At 38.3% G+C, this 24,365-nt stretch overlaps 1 pseudogene; it reads right to left on the bottom strand.

The window, feature by feature from the left end:
• Window positions 1–8,154: 8,154 nt before the first annotated feature.
• On the bottom strand, window positions 8,155–9,265 carry LOC133080210 (protein farnesyltransferase/geranylgeranyltransferase type-1 subunit alpha-like; annotated as a pseudogene).
• Window positions 9,266–24,365: the final 15,100 nt, after the last annotated feature.

Genomic DNA, 24,365 nt, shown 5'->3' with positions numbered 1-24,365 from the left:
ATGCATTTTGATCAAGCAAAATGTTTGCTTCAAATTTCAGAAGTTATTTTGAAGGAAATCAGAAATACTAAGTACTTTGACGTCCTTGTTTCTCTTTAAGCTTTTCACATGTGTGTGTGTATATATATACATACACACACACACACACCCACACACACACACTCTCTTGTTCAGAAGTTATGTTGTGGCATTGGATATTTTCCCCCTTGGAAATGGTTCTTAACTCTGGGATTTTAGAAGTTTGGAAATATTTTTTCAAGAGAACAATGGTACTCAAAATAATGAAAGGTGGTCCTACTTTTTCTGTATTTCATTACTTTAAAATTTTTATTTTTTCCAAGAACTGCAAGTGACATTTGAACCATGCTGCTGTTGTACCTTAAACAAAAACTCAGTGATAACCAGTATTTAGTCTATTAAAAATGCTCTTTTTGAAGAAAAAAGTTTGCAAGTCTCTGTTTAGCCAGAGTATAGTATGGGTCTTCACAAGAAATATGGTGACCTGTTTTCTTTGTGAAAACCTAGGAAAATGCAAGTGTGGGTGTGATGTGTGTGTTCTATTTGCATTGAAACAATGTAATTTTGTGTCTTCTTTTTGCTTTTCCTGACTTATTTCGGAAATTGTACAGTCTTGGGGGGGAAAGTCTTTTCTGTTAATATATTTGCAATTCATTAAAGGATATGGAAAATCCAAATAAATTACTTTTGAAAGCAAATTTATAATCAAGTCATTAAAGCTATGTAAGAGCTGTGCCATCTGTATTTTTATAGTAAGGCACAGCAAAATAGTGAAAGATTACAGTTTTATGTTCCACAAAAGTCTAGGGCAGTGTTTCTATATTTTTTTAACTTACACCCTCTTCTAATATATATATATATATTTTAACGCACACCTTTTTTTAGTATTATTTGGAATGTCAAAATAAATATTGTGACCAAAAAATGGTAACTTTTAGAATGTATTTTTCCCAAACTACAAAAGTCCCTTGCCAGCAGCTGCTACTTTGCGAGTCAACTGCTTATTATTCTTTAATCATGTGATTTCTGAAATTCCTTTGAAAGGGACACACAGCTTTTTTGTTCTAATTAGAATCAATTTTAAATATCAAGATCTGAAAGAAGTAGAATATAGAAACCAAATTTTACTCTAGTTTGTTATCTTGGAAAAAGGGTAGAGAGCTGAAGGGTTTTGTTCAGACTTGAAGAAAGGGTAGCAATAGGGAAAAAGACACAAAGTGAGGTGCGCTGGGCAGGTGAGAGGGAATGACTCAGACCGTAACCTTCCCTAGGACCGGCGATTTGCTGTCAGCAGGGCAGGGATAACTAGAAGTGTAGGTAGGAAGTATTCTTTGGTTTGTTTAGCCTCTAATTAATGGTTCATGAAGGTTCAGAAGGGCAAACTTTGCTAAATACTTATGTTTAGTGAGTTCTTGCCATGTGTACCGTGTTACTTACCTTGTGTACAGTATTTTCAGTCCTCAACCCTATAAGGTAGGTGCTACTGCATTTTACAAAAGAGAAAACCAAGACTCAACTATCAAATGATAGAGCTGGACACTTTTGGCATTTGTGTATGTTCAAAACCTTTTACTTAGTTTTGGACTTCTCTGGAAGTTTCAGATCATATCTAATGTTAACTCTCAAGTGTCCTCCCTAGCATTTTGACATTGAGTATCACAGAAGTTCGGGTTTTACAAAGGAAACTTTATTACTAACTGTAGGTTTGAATCTATTATATGCTTAGTCCTTTGAAGGGGCTTTTATGTGTATCCTGCCTCTGTACTTTTCACACTGAAACTGAAAGCGGAATCCCTTTCTTGAGTAACTAGAATTTGCTTTAAAGTAGGAAATTTTAAGCCCTTGATTTTCCTTCCATTCTTACTTTTTTTTTTATTACCAATTTCCCTTAACACAAGCATTCTTTTTATTCAACACCCTCAAAATGGAATTTTCAATTTGAGGCTAAAAGCTATATTTGAGAAGAAAATTCAAATGCATAATGCATCACTGGAGTTGGAATAAGAAAAAGAGTAACAGTGGGAGCAAAGAAGAACAATGAAGTAGAATTAAGGTTTCTAATCATGTATTTTTAAAAAGCACTAGACTGATATCTAGGGAATGTAGACTTTGCCCCTTAGTTGCTGTGTGACCCTGAACAATTAAACTTTTTTTCTCATCAATACAAAGAAGATCAGATCTACCCTTCTTATCCCACAGAGGACTGAGGATCACATGTGTTAAAGCATGGAAGTGCTTTGTAAAACTAAAGCACTGTACAAATATACAGTGGTATTATCAGGGTGGAGGTGATGTTATAGAAACATCACAAATAGAAACACATATATACACGTATACTATATACTATACATATAATCTGACATTTTACATCCTGCAACCCCTGAACGAGAACTTACAGCTATATTGGCATAACTATCTGCAAATCACCCCATATAACATGTAGTCTGAGGTGTTAGATTTTTCTCAATACTTTGTGAGTTAATACATCACTGGGCAAGGTGCTACACAAGAATAAAAATTCATCAGTTCTTAGTTTCCTAATAATGTAAAGACTTGATTGGGTAAAGGGATTTCTTTGTATATAACAGCACTCCTTAAACTTATGCCAGTTTGCAACCCTTATACCAGTCGATGCTATAAATCTGTGCCCATAATCATTTGCATATCTTGAAAAATGCTAGCATTTATCTGCTTTTTATTTAGGATTTATGGATCACTTTGATATGAGAATAATCTCATTTCATCTTTACAGCCTTAAAAGGTAAGGCATGTATTACCTGTTTTATACAAGAGGAAACTAAGTCTTAGAGAAACCAAAGCATTTGCAAAAAGAGGAAAATCTTTCCCAGGAACAGCTTGGCACACATTTGCTTGCGTATTTTTGGCCAGGACTGGGTCAAATAATCATCCTTAGCCGCAAGGGATACTTGGTAAATTTTAGAATCTGGTAAAAGGGACTGGGTTTGCCATGACTGGTTTAGATACATTGTGATCTGTGTTTGGACCCAGAGATTTTGTTAGCGAAGAAGGGGGAATGGCTGTTGGCTTAGCAGCCAAGAGCACCTACCACACTGCTGTAGAGAGGGTAACGCTTTTTGTCAGTTGATCCTAAAAACTTAGTGAACTTTCTTATTCTAAGAATTTGTAGGGTTTCTATTTGAGCAGGGAATTCCTGACATTAATTCCTTTTTAATCCTTGTGTAAAATACCTCATCTCTTTTTTCTTTTTAATTGCTATGGCTGGGATCACCAATATTATACTGAGCAGTAGCAGCCATAATATCAAGCACTCATTGTTTTATTCCGAGTCTTAAAGAAAATGCATCTTAATTTTCTCAGACTTTCAACTCGATATAATCTAAAACCACTAATGTGCAATATGTTCCCTTTGTTAATCGCATTGCCAATTCCAACACAACTCTCACTTCAACTACCATTTATAACCATTGATAATTAAGATACCTCCTTTCCATCGCTAGTTTTCAATGGTTTACATCGTGACTGGGTGCTGAAATGTATGTCTGATAAGAAAAAAGCATATTGAGACTCCTAGGGCTGGAAAACAATGGCACTTAACCTGATTACAAATCTGTCCCTCTCCCAAAACAACCATAAAATCAAGTAGAATAAAACTGTACATGGATCATGCCTTCATTATTAAGAGAATACTATAATTTCAAATTACCTGTAAGTAGAGGGCAAATTTTCCAGTAGGGATCCTGCTATCACCATTAGCCTGTGGTCACAGAAAGTGAGGAAAAAGGCTAAATCTCTCCATGCACAGAGCAGAATGGAGTAGAAGACTTATTACAGGAAGCCCAGAATCTTCGGGGGAAAAAAATGAAACAAATGTAAAATACTGAACACAGGTTGGGACCTAGTAGATTATAGCCCTCACTTCAGGGAAAGGTTTGAAAATGTCTGGGACCAGAAGTGGCAGCCTCATACAAGCAGTGTTTCTGCGGGAGAATAAGGTATGAAAAAGAGGCATTGAAAGGAAAAAGGGGAAATAAAAGACTGGCAGAAAAGAGAAAGCACATCATTATTCCCACCCCTATCAGCAAGATCCTGAACCTGCAAAAAACAGCTCTCAAACTAGGAATCCTGCCCATGAAATGATTGGGAATAGAGCAAAGCGATCCCCGTCCATACAAAACTATTGCAAAAAGCCAGCAAACGTACATTAAAGGCTTTCTGCTGATAAAAAAGACTCTCCCCAAAACAACTGCAAAGCTAAAGAAAAATACCCTTTTAAAAGCATATGAGGAAGTGAAATGTCACCTTAAATTGGAAAAAAAAATTAACAAAAAGCATTGATAAATTTGACTAAATTAAAAACATTTTGCATGACCAAAAAAAAGACAAATGACAAACTGGGAAGAAATATTTGCCCGTATGTCACAGATAAAGGGATAATTCCCCTAATGTGTAAAAAAAACATTTTTTTTAATTTTGAGAGAGGGAAAGACATGAACAACACAATTCACAAAAAGATATAAAAAATGCCCCTTAAACATGAAAAGTTCAAATTCACTCAGTAAGATACATGCAACTTAAAACTACATAGAGATACAGAGACTTCCCCGGTGATCCAGTGAGTAAGACTCCGCGCTCCCAATGCAGGGGGCCCGGGTTCAGTCCCTGGTCAGGGAACTAGATCCCGCATGCATGCAGCAACTAAGAGTTTGCATGCCGCAACTAAGAAGCCCGCATGCCACAACGAAGATCTGGCGTAGCCAAAATAAGTAAATATTAAAAAAAAAACAAAAACAACTACATAGAGATACAATTTCTCACTGAACAGATGGGCAAAAATTCAAAACTTGACAATACTCAGTTGGAGTTGGAGGCATGTCACAAGGACACAGGAGCCAACTTGACTGGCCAAACTTGATACATTTGATCCTCCCAAAATCAAGTACAATAATGCTATTGGAGAAAAATAGGAATTCATGAGCCCATATCAATAATTAATAAAATAAATAAAGAGCAAAGAAAGGAGGAAAGGTAGGGCATACAGTCTGCTGTAACAAAAATATCAGACTGGGTGGCTTAAACAACATTCTCACAGTTCTGGAGGCTGTGGAGTCCAAGATCAAGGTGCTAGCAGATTCGGTGTCTGATGAAGGCCCACTTCCTGGTTCATAAATGGTGGTCTTCTAGGTATGTCCTCACATGGCAGAGGAGGAAAGGGACCTCTCTAGGGTCTCTTCTATAAGTGAACTAATTCCATTCATGAGGGTTCTGCCCTCATGCCCTAATCACTTCCTAAGGCCCCACCTCTTAATACCATCACATTGGGGGTTAGTATCTCAACACATGAATTTTGAGAGGACATAAACATTCAGTCCACTGGATTCTCCCTCTTTCCCCCCAAAATTCATGTCCTTCTCACCCGCAAAATACATTTATTCCATCCCAACAGCCCAAAAGTCTAAACTGGTTCTGGCATCAACTCCAAAGTCTCATCCAAATATCATCTAAATCAGATATGGACGAGACCTGAGGTACAGTTCATCTTTTTTTTTTTTTAACTTTTTTATTTTTGATGTGGACCATTTTTAAAGTCTCTATTGAATTTGTTACAACATTGCTTCTGTACTATGCCTTGGCTTTTTAGCTGCGAGGCATGTGAGATCCCAGCTCCCTGACCAGGGATTGAACCCGCACCCCCTGCATTGGAAGGCGAAATCTCAACCACTGGACCTCTAGGGAAGTCCCGAGGTATAATTCATCTTGAGGCAGATTCCTCTCCATCTGTGAACCTGTGAAACCAAACAAGTTATGTGTTTCCAAGATACGATACTGAGACTGGCATAGGACAGACATTCTCATTCCAAAAGGGAGAAACAGGAAAAAAGAAAGGAGTGATATGTCCCAAATAAGTCCAAAACTTAATGGGGCAAATTTCATTAGACCTTAAGGCTTGAGAATAATCCCCTTTGGCTCCGTGTTCTGCCTTCTGGACCCACTGGGTTTGCAATGTCAGGCCCATGGCCGAAGGTTGTAGATGCAGAGGCAATGCTGGACTCCTTCTGTAACCATTATACAGTAAAGATTGAATCAGGCAAGAATCAACAATGAATGCTAAATCTAGGGGGAGATTTGGATGAGAAGTACTATATTTGCATGGTTTTAAATTGTCTCCCCATATACATCTTATTAATTGCAAAGGAGAAAAAAGAATTAGTATTGGAGAAATTAGACAACACCTCTACTGAATAGCCAAAATTACATCACTAATGAAAGACAGACTATTATTGTGTGCCTCCAGATGGGATATCCTGAGAGAGACACAACCTCAGCTATACAGTATTCCAGCCAAGAATGCATAACTTAAGTTTTAAAAAAGGAAGCATTGAACAAATACAAAATAAAGAATATTCTATGTTAAAAAAAAATACAAAGCATCGGAGTGGGGGAATACACTCTTCAAGAATGTTAATGTCATAAAAGTTGTCTGTGGAAATATTCCAAATTAAAGGAGGTTGAAGACATGACAATTGAATACCTGACTGTAGACTGGATCCTGTCTTGGAGAGAAAAAAAGGCTATAAAGAACATCACTAAGTCAGCTGACTAGTTTGGAATATGGATGGTAGATTAAAGTATTATAAATTTATGAACTGTAAATGTATGTGCTGTTGTTATGTAAGAGAATATTCCTATTTTTAGGAAATAACCACTGAAGTATTTAAGTGGTAAAGGACCATGATATTTAAAATTTACCCATGAAAGTTTCAGAAAAAGTTTCACATATATAATTCTATACATAGATATATAATTAAATATAAAGACACATGCATATATAAGTATATGTGTAGGTACATATTTGTATACATATATATATATACACATATATACATATAAAGAGAGAGAGAAGAGCAAATAAGGTAAATAATAACAAGAGGTGAATCTGCGTAAAGAGTATTCTCTGTATTATTTTTAGTTTTGCAACTCTTGAAAGTTTGAAATTATTTCCAAATAAGTTGTTTTGACCATGTAGTCTTTGTTCTTTACTCTGTAACTGTGGTAAATGACATTGCTAGATTTTTTAGATTCCAACTATCCTGCATATGTGGTATAAACACTCCTAAGATAGGTATGATGTTTTCCTTTTTAAAAAATGTATTTTTACTTCTTTATTTTTTATTGAAGTATAGTTGATTTACAATGTGTTAATTTCTGCTGCACAGCAAAGTGACTCAGTTATACACATATATACATTCTTTCTTATATTCTTTTTCATTATGGTTTATCCCAGGATATTGAATGTAGTTCCCTGTGCTATACAGTAGGACCTTGTTGTTTATCCATTCTACATGTAATAGTTTGCATCTACTAACCCCAAACTCCGGGTCCATCCCTCCCCCTTGGTAACCACAAGCCTGTTCTCTATGTAAGTCTCTTTCTGTTTCATAGGTACGTTCACTTGTGACATATTTTAGATTCCACATATAAGTGATATCATGTGGTAGTTGTCTTTCTCTTTCTGACTTACTTCACTTAGTATGAGAATCTCTAGTTGCGTCCATGTTGCGTCTAATGCTGCAAATGGCATTATTTCGTTCTTTTTTTTATGGCTGCATAGTAGTCTATTGTATTCCATTTATTCTTTTTTTTTTTTTTTTAGGATACAGCCATAATTTTATTACAAAACCATTCTTTTGGCATTAGTTGGTTACAGTGATAGCAAGATACTGTGAGTGTGGCAGAGCAGCTCTAATGTAACAACTGCATTCCCTGCTTTCTGAACCGAAATGTAAGTGACTCATATCCTTTACATATGCGTTACCTGCAAACATTAATGCTGCAAATCTTGACATACACCGTTTAGGGGGAGTTGATGCTAAGGGGTTACAGTATATGTTGAAAGGCTACAGAAGTTCCTTTGGGGACTTCCTGTTTCTCCTCCCTCCCCTGAATTACTCTGCTTAACAAGAATCAAATTACTTAGAACTAGTCTGAATAGCAGCAGCACCCAAGGAGCATCACACTGAGTTCATGTTAAAAAGCAGTACCTGTGTAATGTATGTTTTACACCACAGGCAAAGGGAATGATCGCTCTGGTTTTTAACTCCTGCATTAGAGTCTCTTAGAAAAATAAAAGCATCCCATCAAGTCTTCTAGATGGTGTTATTGCTGTACATTTGTAGATGGGTCACTTTCTGTGCTGTGTTTGCTCTGAAGGGATCTTCCAATATATCTCCAATATTCCTTTCTTATAGTGTCCTTTTCTTTAGCTAGGATTTCACATAACTCTAATGCTTTATTAAGAATGTCCTCCTTGTTGTCGCATTGGTTTTCTAGCATGTCTTCATAGATGTCCACGAGAAAGGCAATTAGGGGGAACTGTGACTTGGTTGTAAATCGAGTAATTGATTTAACAGGTTGGGATACTTGGAAAGACCACGATCCTGCAAAACCCCTTTCAAATAGTTCCATGCACTTTCATTATGTGGTACTAGTTTGATCGTTTCCAGAGTGTACTGGACTTCTCTCTTCAATACATCATGATCATTGTAGCCCGTGGTGTTAGAAATTACGAACTATCTTTGGTTCCAGACAGTTATTTCTCACATCCTCTTTGAGAAGTTGGTCTACATACTGCAGCTCATTATCACGAAAGTTAAAGTCCTGAATAACCCGTTGTCGATGTTGCCAGGCGTGATAATTCTTTGCATCCTGATTAAGAATATCAGCAATAAACTCAAGCTCCTGAGATGGGTCTCTCAGCCATTCCACGAGCACTCGCCTATGCTGCCAAACTTGATAGTTTTGGGGGTTGTTCCTCAATTATTGCCGTGATGTAGTTCATTTCCTCATGTAGATCCTTTTGAAGTGACTTTAAGAGAACTCTCCGAAAATACCACACTGTGTAATTGGCTGCATTTAACTCGATAGCATCTCTGGTTAGTTTAAAAGCCCGTTCACTTCTCTCGTCACGCTGCAGGACAGCCCGGAAATAATCATAAACATCTTGAAATTTTTCACTATAAATGATCTGGACCGCTGCATTGGGGCCATCATTCTGCAGCACTGGATCTCTATCAGCCCCTTCTGCCCTGTCCCTGTACAGGACATAAGTGGGCGAGTCCAGGCTCAGGAACCCTTCGTCCATAGGGGACGCCGCCGCCTCTTCTTGCGGCGGCTGGGGCGGCGAGAGATGCGGCTGGGGCGGCTGCGTGTCGGGCTGACCAGGCTCCCCGCCCTGCGCAGCCGCCCCGACGCTGTCGGCGGCCGCCATCTCTCCTCTGCCCGCAGCGGAGGAGGCGGTGGAGGCCCCGCCCCTATTCCATTTATTCTTATCAAAGGCAGACATTCCTATGGTTTGAATAGTGAGAAAGGTTTTCACACTTGTAAAAAAGAGCAGTCTCTTCCCCAGAGGGAATCACTTTCATCTCCTTTACCAGATTCTCTTAGTATTTATCTGTATTCTCCAAATGCAACGTTTGATTTTTCAATTTTAGGAGTTATCTACTGACTGCCACTGAGGAGAATGGAGATTTATATTTCCTACATCGTTTCTCCTTACATAAATAATCTTCCTAGTCTGCCTTCAATATAATTATAATTGTGGCCAGAGCAATATTCAAGGTTTACAATTTCATCACTTTTTAAACCCTGTTCACAACTGAGCCAATATAACACTGTGATTTCCTTCCCTGTACAATTTTTTTTGTTTTCCCTAGATTATTTGCCTTGTTTCTCATTGTTAACTTTTAAATACTTATAATTAATTCAACTCCAAACTCTTTACCATTTGTCCAAATCTCCTCTCAACATGTTCAACTGTATCAGTTATGCTATCGATTTCATCATCTTGAAGTATCTTCTGTAGCTTTCAGAACCGCTTCTATCTGGACTGGTTGCCTTCTGTTAGTTGCATCCTTAGCTTTCTCTTTACCATCATCCTAGAGATTCCCTTTGCTCTTCCTTTAGGATGGTTCTCCTGTTTCCTGTATCCAATGCCTTCCTCTTCTTCATTTATGCCCTCACTTTGGTGGGGCTTCCCGAGAAATGGTTGAAGTGAAGTGTCGCAGGCTGAGGTCCCCAGGAAGGAGACTCTGAAACAAAAATTAATGTACAAAGCTTTTATTAGGGAATGTTCTTGGGATCAACATCTACGGAAGAGAAGGAAAGGAAGCAGCTTGAGCAGAGGGAGACGTGGAGCTATGATGAAGTCTCCGTGAGGGCCTCAGCTGACGGGACAGTTCCGAAGCTAGATATTTTAGGAGTATTGACTCAAGGTTAAACCTGAGACTCTTGGGTTCATAATGTCAAAAGGTAGGCAAAACAAGAGAAGTTACTGAAAGCACCACACTTGTTTAATGCAAATTGACATCCTTTTTCCTTCAGCAACTTAAGCAGGGAGCAAAAAAATAGAGAAGGGCATGGATGAAAGGGACACATAATCTTATCTGAAGATCCAGTCCCTCTCTATCTCAGCCACTGCAGACTCCTAGCCAATACAGTAAGTCCCCTACATACGAATGAGTTCCATTCCAAGAGTGCATTCGTAAGTCCAATTTGTTTATTAAGTCCAGCGAAGTTAGCCTAGGTACCCAACTAACACAATCAGCTATATAGTACCGTACTGTAATAGGTTTATAATACTTTTCACACAAATAACACATAAAACAAACAAAAAATAAAGAAAACATTTTTAATCTTACAGTACAGTACCTTGAATAGTATAGTAGTCCAGTACTGTATGTCTGTGGCCTCTGCTAGCAAAATTTTCTTCCTCCATTCTGCACGAGAAGGTTGGAGCCACCTAACAATCTGGTATGGATGTTGCAGTTTTCTGCAGAAAACGCAACTTGACACCCTCCCATGGGAGCCTGATGCTTTGCTCAATGCTGGAAAACTCTCTGGAGGCCAGGCATTTGTACTAAAACATTCACTAGGGGAGCTGTGGAGTTTCAGTAGCCATGAGTCTTAGCATAGATCCTATGAATAATTCCATAGGCTTTCTTAGGAACACAAACACCTTGTTTACTCAATTTCCAGGTAAAAACATATTTTCCACCTTTTAGAAACTTTTCTCAAAAATATATTCAAAAATAAGTTTTACATAATTATGCTTATGACATTTTTAACGAACATGTTTACAATTTGACAAAATGAGGTGGATAAAACTCAAAACAAGTTCACTTTTAGGGGAAGGAATAAATATTACAAATATTTATAAACATTGTAGTGGGTGGACATTTAGAGTGGTCCTGAGTTGGGGCAAGGAGACAGGACTTCATACCCGCATGTTGACCAGTCATTGGATGCAGGCTGGCTCAGAAAGGGAAAGTGTCCTTGGATGAAGCAAGTCTTATTCATCCCTGTAAGGGGGTTTTGTATATTTTATTTAACCCCCAAATCCAAAATATCATACGAACATGTAATGAGCATAAACATGAATAAAATATTTTACTTTATTTTCATATTAAGTCTTTGAAATGTGGTATGGGTTTCTTGTTTGTTTGTTTGTTTTTTGGCCACACCACATGGCATGTGGGACCTTTTTTCCCCAACCAGGGATCAAACCTGCGCCCCCTACACTGGAAGTGCAGAGTCTTAACCACTGGACTGCCAGGAAAGTCCTGAAATGTGGTGTGTATTTTACACTTATGCCACATTTCAATTTGGACTAACCACACTTGAAGTGCTCAATAGCTACATGTGGCTAGTGGCAACGGTAGTGGCCCTAGATAGATGTGTTATTATATGCACCAGGATCTATGTACAAAATGTTCATTACAGATTTTTTTAAATTACCTAGAAGTATAAATACCCCAAATGTCTATCACCAATAAAATTATAAATAAATGATGGTATAATTCAAATGATGGAATGGTATAAACTAGAATTAGACACAAAAATATAGATGAATTTTACAAACAAAAAAGTAAGAAACAAAACAATACGTATCACTACTTGGCAACCACCATAGTAATAATTGTTTGTGGCCAGAATGATCACTGAATGCTAAAACTAATAGGCAGAAGTTCGATGAGAAACAGGATATGTACATAGTCTCAAGGTCCCTCCCCACAAGACACATTATTTTCGCCTCACAATTAACAACTTTTTTTTTTTTGGCCGCACTGCACAGCTTGTGGGATGTTATTTCCCTGACCAGAGATTGAACCTGGGCCCTCGGCAGTGAGAGCAAGGAGTCCTAACCACTGGACAGCCAGGGAATTCCCTACAATTAATAACTTTAGAGTGGGGAATCTCGGCAGATGCCACCTTAACCACGTGATCAAAATTAACATCAGCGACAGGACAAGTAGATACCATGTGCTTCCTGATAGGATGCATGGAGAAGTATACAGCATCACTTCTGGATATGATATTCCTGCCAAAAATGCATAACCTGAATCTAATTATGAGGAAATACCAGACAAATTCAAACTGAGGGACATTGTACATAGTAAGTAACCTGTAATCTTCAAAAGTGTCAAGGTTATGAAAGACAAAGACTAAAGAACTCTTCCAGATTAAAGGAGACTAAATTGACAAGAAAATGCAATGTGTGATGCTGGATTGGATCCTGGACCAGAAGTTATTTTTTTTAATGTTCTTTTCCTATAAAGCACACTAGTGAGACAACTGGCAAAATTCAAATAAGGTCAACAGATTAAATAGTAGTGTCAATATTAATTTCTTGATTTTGGTAACTGCACTATGATAGAAGATAATAGCCTTATTTTTAGGAAAAACAAGTATTTATGGGTAAAGGGACATTATATCTGCAATTTATTCTCCAACAGTTCTGAAAAAAAAAAATCTGTGTGCGTGTGGAGAGAGAGAGCAAGAAAATTATAACAAACTTTGTAAAATGTTAACATTTGAGGAATCTCAAAGAAGAATGGATGGTAATTCTTTGTATTATTTTTGCAACTTTTCTGTAAGTCTTTATTTCAAGATACAATGTTAAAATAATACATATATACTTCTATTTATATAACAATTTTAAAAGACAAAACTAAACTATGTTTAGGGATACATGCACAGTTGGTGGAAGTATAAAGAAAAGCAAGAAAAGTATTTACTACAAAAGTCATGAGAGTTGTAACCCTAGGAGAGGGGAGTGTACTGTGATCCAGAAGAGTCAAAGGGCCTTTCATGATGCTAATAATGGTGTTGGTTATACAGGTGTTTGCTTTATCGCTATCTGTTAAACTGTACATATAATTCTTTTCTGCACATGTATTATATTTCAAATACATGTTTAAAAAAGACGAGAATAACCCTGAGGAGACAAAAAATTATAATATATTTAAAAAAAATTTTTTTTTTTTTTTTTTGGCTGCACCTCGCGCCTTGCGGGATCTTAGTTCCCTGATCAGGGATTGAACCCTCGCACTCGGCAGTGAGAGCGCGGCGTCCCAACCACTGGATCGCCGGGGAATTCCCCTAAAAATGTTTCTGTTTCAAAATGCTTTGAACATTTAGCAGCTTCAGCAAAACAGGAATTGCCTTAAAATGTATGTTATTAATAAAAATATTTTTATTATTTATAAATAATATGTTTATAAATATACCTTTAATTTATAAAATTATTACATTTTAATTTAATTTTATAAAATGAATATATTTGTAATATTATGTTATGACTAATATAAATGTTACGTGTCAATTATATTTCATTTTAAAAAAAGATTTTGGTGAATTGATAATTAGGTTAATTGATCAGTCAGCTTTTTGTTCATCTAGAGAGTTAACCTAGAACCAGACATGAGTAGGAATAAAAGTCATGGTCATCCAGGAGACCAAAGTAAAAGGCAACTGCAGTGCCAGAGGCATCCATTACCTTTATTAGGAAGGGGCGTAAAGAGAAAACCTGCGTCAAGCACAGCTGAGACAAGACCCCCTAGTCTGACACTGCCCTGTTCAGCTTCTAGAAAACTACATCTTCTTGCAAACTCCAACAAGTCTCTTAGACTAGTTCTGCTCTAAATGGTCCCTGTTCCTCGAACTAGTAGTTCCTTTCTTCAGTTTCTGCCCTGACTCTAACTGGACTTCCCTGAAAATCTGACCTGTGTCTACAACACCTCCCAGGGCAGACTATAGTGGCTATTGATCTTTATTTTTCTGACTTTATTTTTAATGCTGATACACTCCTTTCAAGAATGGTCTGACCCCCAGATCCACAGGCCCTACCTTTTTTCCAGAGGGCTTTCCTCCCAGCTGCCTCCTATCTTAAGTACATCTCAGAATGGCCTAGGCCCCCTTAGCCACTGATTAGCAATAGACATTTTAGAATGGGGAAGGCATCCAGGATCGCCCTTTGGAAACTCTAGAGTTTCTAACCCAAATTTTAAAAACACAGGCTCCATCCCTAGTGGATCACTCCAGATAAAATAATAACCATATATGCAAATCAAAACTTCAGGACGTATTCCATAGTACATGCCTTTAACAAGGCACCAAATAGCTGAAATATGGACTGTTCTTAAAGACATTGGATATTTGAAAAAATAAAATAAAATTTTTAAAAAGATTAAAACAAAAAAACAACAACAAGAAAAGGGATATTTGATAGTCACAGTTGTACGAAGCCACATTTTATTCTCTGCTTCATATCTTTCTCCTTCTGTGCAGATTAAAGAACAATAAAATGAGTGATGAAGCACACAGATCAAGACTGTGATTAGCAACGTATGTGTAAACACACAAAAAAAGATCAAGGCAGAAGTTGTACTCGCTTTAGGGGACACTATTTATTAGATGATGAGGTTTGTGTGGATGGAGAGAACACTAAAGGAGGGTAGAATTCCCATAGCTTCCCCTGCTGCCCTCCACCTTCGCTCCTCCACCTCCATGCACAGTCTCTTCCTTTTGAGGTTCATGTCATCCAGCCAGGAGACCCGCTTCTCCACCTCAACTCATCATCCATCATTCCAGCCATTCCTCCATGTAAACTTATAGTTTGGTCACCTAGGTTTGTATCTTCCTTTCCATCATCCTGGCTAGCTTAAACATGTATGCCTCATCTTCCCTCAATTTCTTCAACTCGAATGACCTTCAAATCTATAGCAGCTTCCACCCACGACCATGCAAGGGAACTTGCCAGGCCGTTGACCTGCTCCATCTCTGAAAGTCCCATTCCAGGATTCAGCTCTCTGACCCATAACCTTAACCCTTTCCAACTTTCTTACTTCTTTCCATTGTCCTCAGTTCTTCCATCTTATAGAGGCAAAATCCTATTAATCTTTTTAAAAACCCATCTTTTTTTTTTTTTTTAAATTATTATTTATTTATTTATTTATTTATTTGGCTGTGTTGGGCCTTCGTTTCTGTGTGAGGGCTTCCTCTAGTTGCGGCAAGCGGGGGCCACTCTTCATTGCGGTGCGCGGGCCTCTCACTGTCGTGGCCTCTCTTGTTGCGGAGCACGGGCTCCAGACGCACAGGCTCAGTAGTTGTGGCTCACGGGCCTAGTTGCTCCGCGGCATGTGGGATCTTCCCAGACCAGGGCTCGAACCCGTGTCCCCTGAATTAGCAGGCAGATTCTCAACCACTGCGCCACCAGGGAAGCCCTAAGGTTTTTTAAAAACTTATTTATTTTAGTTTTGGCTGCGTTGGGTCTTTGTTTCTGTGCGAGGGCTTCCTCTAGTTGCAGCGAGCAGGGGTTACTCTCTGTCGCAGTGCTCAGGCTTCTCATTGCAGTGGCTTCTCTTGTTGCGGAGCACAGGCTGTAAGTGCACGGGCTTCAGTAGTTGTGGCACGTGGGCTCAGTAGTTGTGGCTTGCGGGCTCAGCAGTTGTGGCATGCGGGCTCTAGAGAGCAGGCTCAGTAGTTGCGGCGCACGGGCTTAGTTGCTCCACGGCATGTGGGATCTTCCCGGACCGGGGCTCGAACCCGTGTCCCCCGCATTGGCAGGCGGATTCTTAACCACTGCACCACCAGGGAAGCCCTAAAAACCCATCCTGATTTTGCTTCCTTCCTAACTAATCTTGGATCTTGCCTTCACGATCATTTAATCCGGGTGGGGTTGGGGGCGGTGTCACAAACTAGAATAAAAATTGAGTGATGAAGACCCAGTGTCTTAGTCTGCTCAGGCTGCCATAACAAAATACCATAGACTGGATGGCTTAAACAACAGAAGTTTATTTTCTCACAGTTCCAGAGGCTGGAAAATCCAAGATCAAGATTCTGATAGTGTTTGGTTTCTGGTGAGGACTCTCTTCCTGGCCTGTAGATGGCCACCTTCCTGGCCACCTTCCTGCTATGTCCTCACATGGCGGGGGAGGGAAATTAAGAGAAAGAGAGAGAGAGGGAGAGAGAGAGGGGGCACTCTGATGTCTCTTCTTTTTTTTGTTTTTGTTTTTGTTTTTTTTGGCCGAGAGGCATGCGGGATCTTAGTTCCCCAACCAGGGATCGAACCATTGCCCCCTGCAATGGAAGCACAGAGTCTTAACCACTGGACCGCCAGGGAAGTCCCAGTGTCTCTTCTTATAAGGACTCTAAACCTATTGGATCAGGGACCTAACTTTATGACCTCATTTAACCTTAATTATTTCCAAAGAGACCCTGTCTCCAAATGCAGTCACCTTGGGGTTTAGGGCTTCAATATGAATTTTGGAGGGACACAATTCAATCCATAGCACCCAGGTATTAAAAATGTTACAGGGGATGGTAGGGACCATGACAAACTAGAGAAGCATAAGCCTGCTCTAGAGCTGCCACTCATCCCCAGAAGATGTTGCCATATAGCAGAGGTCCTTAACAATAATCGTGCCATGGAATGCTTTGACAATCTCACAAGGCCTATGAACCACTTCTTAAAATATCATTTTAAATGCATAAAATATTTTTTAAAATTTTTATTGGAGTAGAGTTGATTTATAATGTTATTAGTTTCTGCTGTACAGCAAAGTGAATCCGTTATACATATACATATATCCACTCTTTTTTAGATTCTTTTCCCATATAGGCCATTACAGAGCATTGAGTAGAGTTCCCTGTGCTGGTCAATAGGTCCTTATTAGTTATCTATTTCATATATAGTAGTATGTATATGTCAATCCCAGTCTCCCAATTTATCCCTCCTCTCTAAAATACTTTTAAATAAATACATACATAAAATAAAAGCATGTACACTCAACAAATTCTGAATAGAAGAAAGTTTCCTCAACTCAGTAAAGGGCATCTAATGAAAACCTCACAACTAACAGCATACTTAGTGGTGAAATACTAAATGTTTTTCTCCTAAAACCAGGAACAAAACAAAGCTGCCCACTCTCACCACTTCTATTCAACATTGTACTGGAATTCCTAGTTAGGGCAATTAACATGAAAGAGAATGAAAAGGCATCCAAGTTGGAAAGGAGGAAGTAAAATTATCTTTATTTGCAGATGACATGAAGGAAATCCTAAAGCTGCTAGAACTAATAAACAAGTTTAGCAAGGTGGTAGGATATCAGATCCATATACAAAAATCAATTCTATTTCTATGCACTAGCAATGAACAACCTGAAAATGAAATTAAGAAAACAATTCCATTTACAATAGCAGCAAACAACAACAATGAATCTTAGGGAATAAATTTAACCAAAGAAGTGTTAGATTTGTTCGTTGGAAACTACAAAATATCAGCAAAAATGGCAGAGTAGCAAACTCTAAAAGTCTGTCCCTCCACAAAAGCAATGAATAAACTGACAAAAACTGTCAGAATCAACCTCACTGGGACTCTGAAAACGAATCAAAAGTTTACAGCAACCCAGGGAATGAGTAATCAAGAAAAAAACAGCTGGATCTTGGTAAGAGAGTTTTGTGGTATTTTAACTTAGTCTAGCCCCATTTTTCTCTCTCCAGCTCAGCGTTGATCTAGAAGACAACGGCTTGCATTCCCAGTATAGATTCCTAGTACCAAAGGAAGAAGAATGGACCTTATTCTCAAAGAACTGTACTTGTTTGTTTGTTTGTTTTTTATTGGAGTATAACTGATTTAAAATGTTGTGTTAGTTTCTGCTGTACAGCAAAGGGAATCAGTTATACATATACATATATTCATTCTTTTTTTTAGATTCTTTTCCCATACAGGCCATTACAGAGTATTGAGTCGAGTTCCCTGTGCTATACAGTAGGTCCTTATTAGTTATCTATTTTATATGTAGTAGTGTGTATATGTCAATCCTAATCTCCCAAATTATTCCTCCCCCCCTTCCCCCCTGGTAACCATAAGATTGTTTACTACATGTATAACTCTACTTGGTTGTTTGTTTTGATTGCCCAGTGGCTCCCTGAAGGACTAGCTCAAAGGGCTTGCCTTTATTTCCCTAACTCAGAACTCTCCCAAAGTGGAAGCTGCTACCTAGGAGACATTAGCCAAAAACATTTAAAGGCAAATGGATTAGCTGCTGCCAGCCAGGTCAAATGATAACCCAGGTCAAATTGTCTTATTTCAGGTCCTTGTGATTTCTCAACTGGGTTCTGCAGCAGCCTCCTAACTGCTTTCCTGGACTCCAGTCTTATCCTCTCTGAACAATTTTTCATATTGCATCCAGAGTGATTTTTCTAAAAAGTAAATGTGACTGTATTTCTTGAAGGCTTAAACTCCTCAAAAGCTCTCCCTGCAGGCCCCTATGCAAGGATGATGCACAAATTCCCAAAGCATTCCATATTTTTGAAAAAGAATATATATATGCATAACTGAATCACTTTGCTGTACAGCAGAAACTAACACAACATTGTAAATCAACTATACTCCAATAAAATAAATTTTTTAAAAAAGTTCTCCATGCCCCCAAGTGTGAAGCATACACCTCTCAGCATAATATTCAAGGCTCTCTGCAGGTTGATCCTACCCCTCATCTTCTCTAGATCAGTGGTTCTCAGAATGTGGCCCTCAGACTGGCCACTCTGGTCAGTAGACCTCACTCCTACCCACTAAATCAGAATCTCCAGGGATGGAGCCCAGGAGGCTCTTTTAACAAGGGTGGTTTCAATGCATATTGAAGTTTGAGACCACTATTCCAGATTAATTAATTTTCTTTCTTGAACGCCATGCTTCAGCCATACTGAACTATCAGTTTCTGGAAAGTGGTTGCTGTCTCTCACCTTCTGGGCTTTGCACATGCTGTTCCCTGTGTTCCCTGCTTGCCCACCTCACGCCCATGCTTCCCTCTATCTCAGCATTTATTCCATTGTAAGGCTTTTGTCTGTTTTTATCTGTCTTCCCCACTTCCATGTAAACTTTGAAGGTAGGGACACCATCTTAATCATCATTGCATCTTTAGCACCTTGGCAGGTGCTCAATAACTATTTTCTTAATGACTATAGAGATTTAGATGTACAGAAACCTAATTGCTAACAGCAGTCAGCAACCAGCTACTGGGGTTCATGAGGGAGAGCCCAGTGTCCTGTGCTATTACTTAGGAATAAATAGAGTCAACATATACCTACTTGCATTTTACTCCAGTCCTACTGAATATCACCGTCCAGTGATCTCTTAACTAAGCTGATGACAGTGGGAAGGAAAGGAAGTGGTAAACATGTGATACTGTGAAGGAAAATCAACACAAGTGAATGGATGTGAGAGCAGTACATACAACTCAGGATCTCATCTCTTCTCATATTTTAAACCAGAAGGCCAGAGTCCTAAGGACTGAACAGTAACAGCAATAGCATCAGGCCACCTTTACTGAGCATCTACTCTGCGCAAGGCTTTACCTGTGTTAATATTGACAACAACCCTAGGAGGTAGGTATTATTTTGAGAAAACTGAGAAATCAAGTCATTAAATATTTGCCTAAGACCCTACATGGTAAAACCACTGTTCTTGGTACTTCCTGTTCATGAGTCACATGGCCCCAAATTACATCCCCACCCCTGATCTTCACAGATCAATTGTGCACAATGAGGCCCATAGGTGCGGGTGAATGGATCACCCAGACTTAAGGAACATGGGTTTTGGATAATGGTTTGGTGTATCATCTTTGACTAGAACACATGAGCTGTTATTATAAGATCTCAATGCAGCTGTTGGGGAAATAAAACTGAGGGACAGAATTTGCTTGTCCCCCTAATATGTGCGCCCATGGTCACAGGAACCTCCATTACCCTAACTCTCATCACAGTGTATTTCACCAATTACTTGGTGAAAATGAAATTTGGTTTTCCTCTTCACTGCTGCCCCTCCAGTACAGCACCTGGTAGGTGGAAAGCACCCCAATCTATCACCAACCAAGCCCATCTGGGACTAGCACAAGCTCCTTAACCTCGCCTAGTCTGTCTAATCACCAAGATTTTCTCTAGTTTCTCTGTAAAGTGTCACACAGGGTTCTATGTATGGACAAACAAGGATGAAAAGTACAAGTTTACTTTAGATAGTGTAGTTACTGTCTTTACTTTGGAATGTCACATCAGACGCCTTTGTGTCTGACTGAGAAAAAAGAGCTTATAACTGATCTTACCCCTTTAAAATCTTTTTAAAATATATATTTTTCAATTTATTTATTTTATTTATATTTATTTTTGGCTGTGTTGGGTCTTCGTTGCTGCGCGTGGGCTTTCTCTAATTGCGGCGAGTGGGGGCTACTCTTCATTGCGGTGTGCGGGCTTCTCATTGCGGTGGCTTCTCTTGTTGCGGAGCACGGGCTCTAGGTGCGTGGGCTTCAGTTGTTGTGGCGCGTGGGCTCAGTAGTTGTGGCTCACGGGTTTAGTTGCTCCGCGGCATGTGGGATCTTCCTGGACCAGGGCTTGAACCCGTGTTCCCTGCATTGGCAGGAGGATTCTTAACCACTAGCGCCACCAGGGAAGCCCCCATTTTAAATTCTAAAGAAATATTTTAGCCAACAGTTATTTATTTAGGCTTCTGTGCCTGGCAGTGCATTGTGTAAAATAAAATATAGAAGATGTTTAAAATGTTTAATTTATTTTTTGATAAGTGATACTTTGACATGGTTCAAAAGTTTGAAGAGAGAAAAATTCCCCTCTCACCTCATCTTCCAGCTGCTCGGTTCCCCTCCCTGAAAGCAACCAGTGTTATTTAATTGTGACTTCTCCCAGAAACATGTTTTAAGTGTATGCAAGTACATATGTAAGACATTTTTTTTTTCTCTCCTTCCTTACACAAATGGAAGCATGTCAAAAACATTGTTTGACACCTTTTTTTGTTTTTTCACTTAATATATTTTGGAGATCACTCTCTAGCAGTACATGTAGTAAAAGAAAGACTTCCTCTTTCTTTTTTAAGACTGGATACTCTTCTATTGTCTATTTGATAGTAGCAACACAGCTATAATGATAATAATATTAAATATAAAATAGCTAAACTTTAAGAGTTTTACTTATTAGCATATTTAATCCTCTCAACAATACTATTAGATAGGTATGATTGTTCTTCCCACTTTGCAGAGGTGAGTGTTTAAATAACTTGCCCAATGTCACAAAATTCATAAGTGACGAACAGGACAAGCTATCTAATTTGAGGGGCTCAGTGCAAAGTGAAAATGTGGGTCCCTTATTCAAAAAGCAGGGAGAAAGTACCATTAAAGGCACTAAAATATAAAGCTTTTTCCATTCTTTCATGGTCTCTAACTTGTCTCACCATGGTGCTTTTTATTTGCTATTCAATGTCATCTAAGTAAAGAAAAATTTTAAATTTAAATCGTTATTATGAAATTTACCATCCTTCTTTATATTGTGCAATGCCAGTTTTAAAGAGCATTTAACTCCTATGTTGAATCACTGAAATTATACAATTTGTATTTTGTAACTTGTACTCACACGTCTATTTTATTCTTACCAGAACAATGGGGACTCTGGATAAATGAACGCAAATGTTTTGATTTCACTTCTTGATATGTGCACATTCTACCAACACTTTACTTTCAGCTTCCTGATAAGCAAGGAAGGACTGAAAGGAAAAGGAACTCTGGGTTGCCTTGTTGCCTTCTATGTCATCATTTTCAGCATAAGTGATTGGCTAACACGGAGAAGTAACGCAAGTAAGAAATGATATGATATGGCTCCTTGGTCTTCCATGTTTCTTAGAAAACTGTCTTCTTTCTGGCTTCAGAGCAAGTTCTAGTTCAAAAGGAAAGCATGGCCTCTCAATGCTTATTCAGTCATACATGTAACACACTTACCTTGTACAAATTGGCTGAATTTCCTACGTATCACGAGTCCACCAGAATTCTGTGCTCATGGAACATCACAGATGCTATTTGCGAATGAGGTGGCAAGGAATGGTGACACCCAATTTGTTCATAGCTCCTCTGCTTCAAGAGGCAACAGCAAATCATGAGGCCCTTCTGAGTGTGGGACCCTGTGTGACTGCACAGCTCACATGCCCATGAAGACAGCCCTGGTGACAGAGCAGGATGCAAATCATAATTTATTTAACCACTCCTGTAATGAAGTGCGTTTAAATTTTATTCTCCTCATCGTTTACAATGTTTCAAAAACAAACCAATAGCCGTGTATACACAGATTATCTAAAGATTTGTAACTAGGGAAACATTTATTACACTTTTTTCATTTTATTTAATGTGCTCTGATATAATCTTAATTGTATTCTCTGGTTGAGATTCAAGCCTTCTTTCTTGTGAGTAACTCTTTGATAATAATAAACAGCCCCATGTTCCCAGACTTTTCATAGAATATATAAGATAAATTCTAGAGCATAAAACAGTGCCTGCCACATAGTTGGTGCTAAATAAATATTTGGGGAATGAATGAATAAATCCCTAGGGATGGAATTGCTGAATTAAAGGTTATTTGCATTTACAATTTTGATGGCTATTACCTAATTGCCCTCCATAGATGTTGGAACAACTTATATTTTCACCAGTGATGCAAAAAATGGCTATTCCCTTCTCCATTGCCAACACAATGTGTTAGCAAGCGTTATCTTCATGACCTATTAGTATCTCAGTGGAGTTTTTTTTGTTTTTCGGTTTTTTTGGTCATGCCTCATGTGATCTTAGTTCCCTGACCAGGGATCGAACCCTCACCCTCGGCAGTGAAATCACGGACTCCTAACCACTGGACCGCCAGGGAATTCCCTCAGTGGAGTTTTAAATGCACGTCTTTTAGTAAAGTTTAGCATCTTTTCATTTGTTTAAGAACAATTCTTATTTTCCTTTGATGTGAAATTTCTGTCGTATCTTTTGTCCATTTTTTTCTACAGAGATTTTAAAAAAAATATTTTCTTTGTGAAATATAACATACATACAGAAAAAATATATATGTTTTGGGGTCCATTTTAATAAATAGTTCTAGAGCAAATACTTGTGTACCCGTCACTTGATCAAAAGTAGAACACTGCCAGCCCCTAAGAACAACCCCTACTCCCAATCAAACAAAACTCCCTCTGCCCCCGACTGGCTCTCCTGACTTTTGTTGTGTTCATTTCCTTCTTTTTCCTTATTTTACCTCCTATCTACGCATCCCTAAAGAATATAGTTTACTTTTGCCTGCTTTTAAACTCTATATAAATGGAATAATACTAGATATATATTTTTGTATCTTGCTTTCTTTTGTGTTCAATATTACCTTTGCAAAAAGTTATTCATGTTGTTGAATATAACCATCATTTATTAATTTTCACTGTACAAATATATCACAATTTAACCATTTATGCTTGGTAGACATTTGGGCTGTTTCCTTTCTGGGTCACTGAGGAACAACGCTGCTATGAATATTCTTGTACAGTCATCCTGACACTTGAAATTCTGCATTCCCTAATAATGTATATGTAGTAGTGGGACTGCTCTGATAGAGTATGTATATCTTAACTTTTATTGCATTATATCAAAATCATTTCCAAAGTGGCTGTACCAGTTTACACTCCCACCAGCAGTGTACAAGGATTGCTGGGCTTTATTTATTGATTTGTAGGAGGTCTTTATATACAGCATTATGGAAATTGGCCCTTTGTAATATGAGTAGCCAGACTTTTTTTTCCAAGTTTACAATCACTTTAAAGAGACACTGATATTATTCCCCCCTAGAGGAATGAAAATGTACCTGGAAAAAATGGAGTATTCTAATTTTGAAGCATTTAAATGAAAAGCAAGAGTTCTGGGCTAACCTTCTTAGCACTCAATTTGCTACTATATATGTCATTAATACGAATAATCTTACCAGAAATTTTCATGGAATGTGCTGGAAAGCAGCATGCCAAATATAATAATAAAGATAGTTAAAAACTGAGTGTTTAGCCTGTGTCAGGCACTATTTTAAATCCATTATATGTATTAACTAATTTAATCCTCAGAAAACCCCTAGGAGGTAATTACTATTTTTTGCCCAATTTTACAGATTTATGAAATAAGATACTGAATTGCAGATGTTCTCTAGGGCTGATTTGAGCAATATTAATAAACTCAGAGAAAAGA

Source organism: Eubalaena glacialis, chromosome 19, assembly GCF_028564815.1.
Source record: "Eubalaena glacialis isolate mEubGla1 chromosome 19, mEubGla1.1.hap2.+ XY, whole genome shotgun sequence".
Taxonomy (NCBI): Eukaryota; Metazoa; Chordata; class Mammalia; order Artiodactyla; family Balaenidae; genus Eubalaena; species Eubalaena glacialis.
The sequence above is the reverse complement of the archived record's forward strand: the minus strand, read 5'-3'. Positions and strand labels throughout refer to the sequence as shown.